The sequence below is a fragment of the Triticum dicoccoides genome, chromosome 4B (genome assembly GCF_002162155.2).
Source record: "Triticum dicoccoides isolate Atlit2015 ecotype Zavitan chromosome 4B, WEW_v2.0, whole genome shotgun sequence".
In the NCBI taxonomy this organism is placed as follows: Eukaryota; Viridiplantae; Streptophyta; class Magnoliopsida; order Poales; family Poaceae; genus Triticum; species Triticum dicoccoides.
In genome coordinates this window covers 14,349,081-14,357,147 of record NC_041387.1, presented here as the reverse complement: position 1 = coordinate 14,357,147, position 8,067 = coordinate 14,349,081, and positions in this window count along the sequence as shown.

Genomic DNA, 8,067 nt, shown 5'->3' with positions numbered 1-8,067 from the left:
ATGATCTGGTAGCATGAAATGTGAAATGAGAGCTTCCCAAAGTAGTTCTTTGGCTCTATCGTCAACAAAAGTAAGATCTGGACGTGGCTTTGCTGCCCTTTTCCATTCTTGAATGGAGATCGGTAGTTGGTCCTTCACAAGAACTCCGCACTGACGAACGAACTTGTCCGCATTCTTCTTAGGCTCGCTTGGTTTGCCATTATCTTTGATGGCATCAATGTTGTACTTTATGCCTTCCTTCAACTTTTTGGCCGGGCATCACACTCTCCCTGCAGACGATTTGCTCGATCCGGAGGCCTGAAAGAAGAAAGTTCTCTATTCATTAATATATATATATATAGAAAATCATTTAAAAACACATGATGATCACTAGATGCCTACTTCTATAAAGATGTACCTCGTAGGTATTTGCTATTTCAAGATCATCATCATAGTTCCGCACTTCATGAATTCGGTCATCTCGATCGAATATCATATCACCCTCCCCGGTATTGTTCAGATATTGGGAGCCGTCATCTTCTTCATTCAGATCGTCATCTGGCCGGCTCGTGGAGCGTATGAGATCGAACATAGCCTCTTCTCCTTCGTCTCTGTCGGTATTATCCGCCATAGCTTTAATTTAACTAATCCAGAAGAAATATAAAACAATTTAGTATGCATCTCAAATAATAGTAGATAATTGATATGCATCTCATATAATAGTAGATAATATATATGCATCTCGAAAGAAAAAACTGAATCATAGTAGATAATTAATATGCATCATCGAATATAATCTCGAATACATCATCGTCTCGCATATTATCAAATAATATATATAATCTTGAATACACATTGTCTCGAATATTATTGAATACATCACTAGCTAGATAATATAGATCGAATACTGTCGAATTATCTAGTTCACTCGCGGTTCCTGAGGCGTGGGCGGTGGAAACCCAAAGAGAAGGAACCACCACAGGATCATAGCTCGGGTGAGATCCCCGAAGAACCTGCCAGGTATTGGAGAACCTGACGTCCATAGCAGCCATGTGGCGACGTACGTGCTCGTCCTCCTCCCAGACATGGCGACGTACCATCGCCGGTGGGGCCGGCTCCCTCCGTACCGAAAGTGGCCCACGCGAACGCCATCATAGGAGCTCCGGGTCGATGATAGGACCCGGGCTCGGGTTCCTCACCAAGCGGCATGCCCCTGAACGTAGCACCTCCCAGTGCCAGCCCGGTGGAGCCCAGTCCCGCATGGCTCCTCTGAAGCAGGACGTTGTCGCGAACAGGTCGACGTCGAGGATGCGGGCCGGGCATCATTGACATCGAGAACAAATACTATATGCAAATTTAAATGTAACATTTTAAATGTTTGGATTGTGATTTCGCTAATTCATCTAACTAAAACTAACATTTCTATAATTAAAAAATAGAAAATTTTCTAACATTTCTGTAACTAAAAACAAAAAAACTAACATTTCTATAACTAAAAAACAGAAAAATTTCTAACGTTTATATATATATAACTAACATTTCTCTATAAACATTTTTATATATAAAAATTCTAGCATTTCTATATATAATTAAAATTTCTATAAACATTTAATTTCTATAACTAAAATTATTGTGTATGTGTGTGTGCGCACGCATGTGCGTAGCCATGGAGGCCGGGGCGCAGAAGCTCACCGCGGCGACGGAGCGGCGGGGATGGCGGCGGGGCGGCAGCGAGACGGCGACGGGGTGGCGGCGTACGGGCGGCGGTGAGACGGCGACGACGGGGACGGCGATGAGGGTGGCGGCGACGGGGACGTCAACGGCGATGACACGTGGCAGGGACGGCGGCGGTCGACGGCGACGGGCGACGGTGTGGGATGGGGCGGCGGCGATATCTAAGCAGCAGAGCAGAGAAGTGTAGATGAGAAACTAATTTTTTTGAAGGGTTTCTTATATAGGAGGCACCTTTAGTACCGGTTGGAGCCAGCAACCGGTATTAAAGGCCTGTTTTGGCCAGACCAAGTGGCAGGAAGGCGCACCCCTTTAGTACCAGGTTGTGGCTCCAACCAGTACTAAACGCCCCCCCTTAGTACCGGTTGCAGCCACGAGCCGGTACTAAAGGTGGTGCGCTGCCGCCCGCACTGCATAATGTTTAGTCTCACCTTGCTAGTTGAGAGGAGCTTGCACCAGTTTATAAGCCCTGCCGCGGCTACCGTGTCGAGCTCCTCTCTAAGCAGGCCTTCTAGGCCTACCTCTCCTACTCTGCCCTGTTGGGCCTACTGGGCTAGCGGGTCTGCATCCTGGCCCAACTACAAGTTGGGTTTCTAGTCGTATGCAGGCCGCTGTGGCCCAGTAGGCGGGCTTTTTTTAATATTTTTTCTTTTCTGCTTGATTTATTTTCTTTTATTTATTTTTGAGTTGTTTTTTGCTGTGTTTATAATTTCTTTGTGAATATTTTTGCTTTAGGTACCAAAACTTACAAATTTTTTGTTAGTGCGAGTAGTTTTCAAATTTGAATAGTTTAAATTTGAATTACTTGAAATTTGTGTGAATCACTAGTTTGGGAATAACTTTACTTTAAAAATAGATTTTCAGTGATTCTTTTTTCTTATGTTTAATATCAGTGTGTTTTATCATTATATTCAATTTGGTAATACTTAGGTTATTTAAAAAAATGAAATGCCTTTGTAGCAGATGAATTTTCGTCCAAAACCCTGATACTTCGAAAGAGATTGTCCATTTTGTACACGAAGTAGATCCAGATTTTGCCGTAACCATCTCTACTTTTTTGCACATGCTATCTGGTTGAAATGATGATACCATGCCAACTTTCAACCTTTTCAGAGTTCATTTGTAGTGCTTTTCAGTTTCAGGGTCATTTAGCTAAAAAAATCAGAAAATGCATGAAAAATAGCAAATGATGTCAGAAAGGGTTGAAAGTTGATGGCGTGGCTTTGAATGGAGCACGTTTGTCTGAAGCGCAAAAGTAGACGTTTCAAATGCAAAACACATAAGCACCCTAACTATTACAAAGATTCCCTCCTGTCTATGGGTGTGAAACTTTTTCTTCGCGTGTGTCCCTTTGCGCCGTAACCATGGACAATCTTTATCATTTAACTGGATGCTCGGGTCAATATTCACTCTGAAGGGAGCAATTTGATTAAAATTTTCATAACTTTCTGACATGTCTGTCTTTTCATCCACTCCCACGATGTTTCTTTTCCCTGAAAGAACTATGTGGCGCTTTGGCTCATCGTATGATGTATTCGCTTCCTTATTTTTTCTTTTTCTCGCTTTGGTAGACATGTCCTTCACATAGAAAACCTGCGCCACATCATTGGCTAGGACGAATGGTTCGTCTGCGTACGCAAGATTGTTGAGCTCCACTATTGTCATTCCGTACCGCGGGTCTTCCTTTACGCCGCCTCCTGTCATATTGACCCATTTGCACCGAAACAAAGGGACCTTCAAATAATGTCCATAGTCAAGTTCCCATATCTCTGTTGGAAATATGCCCTAGAGGCAATAATAAAAGGATTATTATTATATTCCCTTGTTCATGATAATTGTCTTTATTCATGCTATAATTGTATTATCCGGAAATCATAATACATGTGTGAATACATAGACCATAATATGTCCCTAGTAAGCCTCTAGTTGACTAGCTCGTTGATCAACAGATAGTCATGGTTTCCTGACTATGGACATTAGATGTCGTTGATAACGGGGTCACATCATTAGGACAATGATGTGATGGACAAGACCCAATCCTAAGCATAGCACAAGATCGTGTAGTTTGTTTTGCCAGAGCTTTTCCAATGTCAAGTATCTCTTCCTTAGACCATGAGATCGTGTAACTCCCGGATACCGTAGGAGTGCTTTGGGTGTACCAAACGTCACAACGTAACTGGGTGACTATAAAGGTGCACTACAGGTATCTACAAAAGTGTCTGTTGGGTTGACACGGATCGAGACTGGGATTTGTCACTCCGTATAACGGAGAGGTATCACTGGGCCCACTCGGTAGTGCATCATCATAATGAGGTCAAAGTGACCAAGTGTCTGGTCACGGTATCATGCATTACGGTATGAGTAAAGTGACTTGCCAGTAACGAGACTGAACGAGGTATTGGGATACCGACGATCGAGTCTCGGGCAAGTAACATACCGTCTGACAAAGGGAATAGTACACGGGGTTGCTTGAATCCTCGACATCGTGGTTCATCCGATGAGATCATCGAGGAGTATGTGGGAACCAACATGGGTATCCAGATCCCGCTGTTGGTTATTGACCGGAGAGCCGTCTCGGTCATGTCTGCATGTCTCCCGAACCCGTAGGGTCTACACACTTAAGGTTCGGTGACGCTAGGGTTGTATGAATATGAGTATGCAGTAAACCGAATGTTGTTCGGAGTCCCGAATGAGATCCCGGACGTCACGAGGAGTTTCGGAATGGTCCGGAGGTAAAGAATTATATATAGGAAGTGCTATTTCGGCCATCGAGAAAGTTTCGGGGTCACCCGGTATTGTACCGGGACCACCGGAAGGGTCCCGGGGGTCCACCGGGTGGGGCCACCTATCCCGGAGGGCCCCGTGGGCTGAAGTGGGAGGGTAACCAGCCCCTAGTGGGCTGGTGCGCCCCCCCCCTTGGGCCTTCCCTGCGCCTAGGGTTGAAAACCCTAGGGGGGAGGCGCACCACTTGCCTTGGGGGGCACTCCACCCCCCTGGCCGCCGCCCCCTTGGGAGATTGCATCTCCCAGGGCCGGCGCCCCCCCCTGGGGGCCTATATAAAGGAGGGAAGGGGGGAGGGCAGCCGCACCCTGTGTCTTGGCGCCTCCCTCCCCCTGCTACACCTCGTCCTCCTCCCGCAGCAGCTTGGCGAAGCCCTGCCGGAGTTCTGATGCATCCACCACCACGCCGTCATGCTACTGGATCATCATCAACCTCTCCTTCCCCCTTGCTGGATTAGGAAGGAGGAGACGCCATCCGCTCCGTACGTGTGTTGAACGCAGAGGTGCTATCCGTTCGGCACTTGGTCATCGGTGATTTGAATCACGGCGAGTACGACTCCATCATCACCGTTCTCTTGAACGCTTCCGCACACGATCTACAAGTGGTATGTAGATGCAATCTCTCTCCCATGACTCGTTGCTTAGATGAACTAATAGACGGATCTTGGTGAAATCGTAGAATTTTTTTTATTTTCTGCAACGTTCCCCAACAGTGGTATCAGATCTAGGTCTATGCGTAGTTCTCTATTGCACGAGTAGAACACAAATTTGTTGTGGGCGTAGATCTTGTCAACTTGCTTGCCGCTACTAGTCTTTTCTTGCTTCAGCGGTATTGTGGGATGAAGCGGCCCGGACCGACCTTACACGTACGCTTACGTGAGACAGGTTCCACCGACTGACATGCACTAGTTGCATAAGGTGGCTAGCGGGTGTCTGTCTTTCCCACTTTAGTTGGAGCGGATTCGACGAAAAGGGTCCTTATGAAGGGTAAATAGAAGTTGACAAAATCACGTTGTGGTTATTCGTAGGTAAGAAAACGTTCTTGCTAGAACCCAATTGCAGCCACGTAAAAGATGCAACAACAATTAGAGGACGTCTAACTTGTTTTTGCAGCAATTGTCATGTGATGTGATGTGGCGAGAAGTTGTGATGAATGATGAATGATATATTGTGATGTATGAGATCATGTTCTTGTAATAGGAATCACGACTTGCATGTCGATGAGTATGACAACCGGCAGGAGCCATAGGAGTTGTCTTTATTTTTTGTATGACCTGCGTGTCATTGAAGAACGCCATGTAAATTACTTTACTTTATTGCTAAATGCGTTAGCCATAGAAGTAGAAGTAGTCGTTGGGGTGACAACTTCACGAAGACACAATGATGGAGATCATGATGATGGAGATCATGGTGTCATGCCGGTGACGAAGATGATCATGGAGCCCCGAAGATGGAGATCGAAGGAGCTATATGATATTGGCCATATCATGTCACTACTATATAATTGCATGTGATGTTTATTATGTTTTATGCATCTTTATTACTTAGAACGGCGGTAGTAAATAAGATGATCCCTTATAATAATTTCAAGAAAGTGTTCCCCCTAACTGTGCACCGTTGCTAAAGTTCGTCGTTTCGAAGCACCACGTGATGATCGGGTGTGATAGATCCTTACATTCACATACAACGGGTGTAAGACAGTTTTACACATGCAGAACACTTAGGGTTAACTTGACGAGCCTAGCATGTACAGACATGGCCTCGGAACACAAGAGACCGAAAGGTCGAACATGAGTCGTATGGAAGATACGATCAACATGGAGATGTTCACCGATGATGACTAGTCCGTCTCACGTGATGATCAAACACGGCCTAGTCGACTCGGATCGTGTAACACTTAGATGACTAGAGGGATGTCAATCTGAGTGGGAGTTCATTAAATAATTTGATTAGATGAACTTAATTATCATGTACTTAGTCTAAAACTTTTGCAAAATATGTCTTGTAGATCAAATGGCCAACGGTCATGTCAACATGAACTTCAACGCGTTCCTAGAGAAAACCAAGCTGAAAGATGATGGCAGCAACTATTCGGACTGGGTCCGGAACCTGAGGATCATCCTCATAACAGCCAAGAAAGCATATGTCCTAGATGAACCGCTAGGTGAAGCACCCATCCCAGAGAACCAAGATGTTATGAACGCTTGGCAGTCACGTGCTGATGATTACTCCCTCGTTCAGTGCGGCATGCTTTACAGCTTAGAACCGGGGCTCCAAAAGCGTTTTGAGAAACACGGAGCATATGAGATGTTCGAGGAGCTGAAAATGGTTTTTAAAGCTCATGCCTGGGTCGAGAGATATGAAGTCTCCGACAAGTTCTATAGTTGTAAGATGGAGGAAAATAGTTATGTCAGTGAGCACATACTCAAAATGTCTGGGTTGCACAACCGCCTGTCCCAGCTGGAGATCAACCTCCCGGATGAGGCGGTCATTGACAAAATCCTTCAGTCGCTCCCACCAAGCTACAAGAGCTTTGTGTTGAACTACAATATGCAGGGGATGGTGAAGACCATTCCTGAAGTATTTTCAATGCTGAAGTCAGCCAGAGGTTGAAATCAAGAAAGAACATCAAGTGTTGATGGTCAATAAGACCACTAAGTTCAAGAAGGGCAAGGGTAAGAAGAACTTCAAGAAGGACGACAAGGATGTTGCCGCGCCCGGTAAACCAGTTGCCGGGAAGAAGTCAAAGAATGGACCCAAGCCTGAGACTGAGTGCTTTTATTGCAAGGGGAAGGGTCACTGGAAGCGGAACTGCCCCAAAATAGCGGACAAGAAGGCCGGCAACACTAAAGGTATATTTGATATACATGTAATTGATGTGTACCTTACCAGTACTCATAGTAACTCCTGGGTATTTGATACCGGTGCCGTTCATATTTGTAACTCACAGCAGGAGCTGCGGAATAAGCGGAGACTGGTGAAGGACGAGGTGATGATGCGCGTCGGGAATGGTTCCAAGGTCGATGTGATCGCCGTCGGCACGCTACCTCTACATTTACCCACGGTATTAGTTATGAACCTCAATAATTGTTATTTAGTGCCAAGTTTGAGCATGAACATTGTATCTGGATCTCGTTTAATACGAGATGGCTACTCATTTAAATTCGAGAATAATGGTTGTTCTACTTATATGAGAGATATGTTTTATGGTCATGCGCCGATGGTCAATGGTTTATTCTTAATGAATCTCGAACGTAATGTTACACATATTCATAGTGTGAATACCAAAAGATGTAAAGTTGATAATGATAGTCCCACATACTTGTGGCACTGCCGCCTTGGTCACATTGGTGTCAAGCGCATGAAGAAGCTCCATGCTGATGGACTTTTAGAGTCTCTCGATTATGAATCATTTGACACATGCGAACCATGCCTCATGGGCAAAATGACCAAGACTCCGTTCTCCGGAACAATGGAGCGAGCAACCAACTTATTGGAAATCATACATACCGATGTGTGCGGTCCAATGAGCGTTGAGGCTCGCGGAGGATATCGTTATGTTCTCACTCTCACTGAT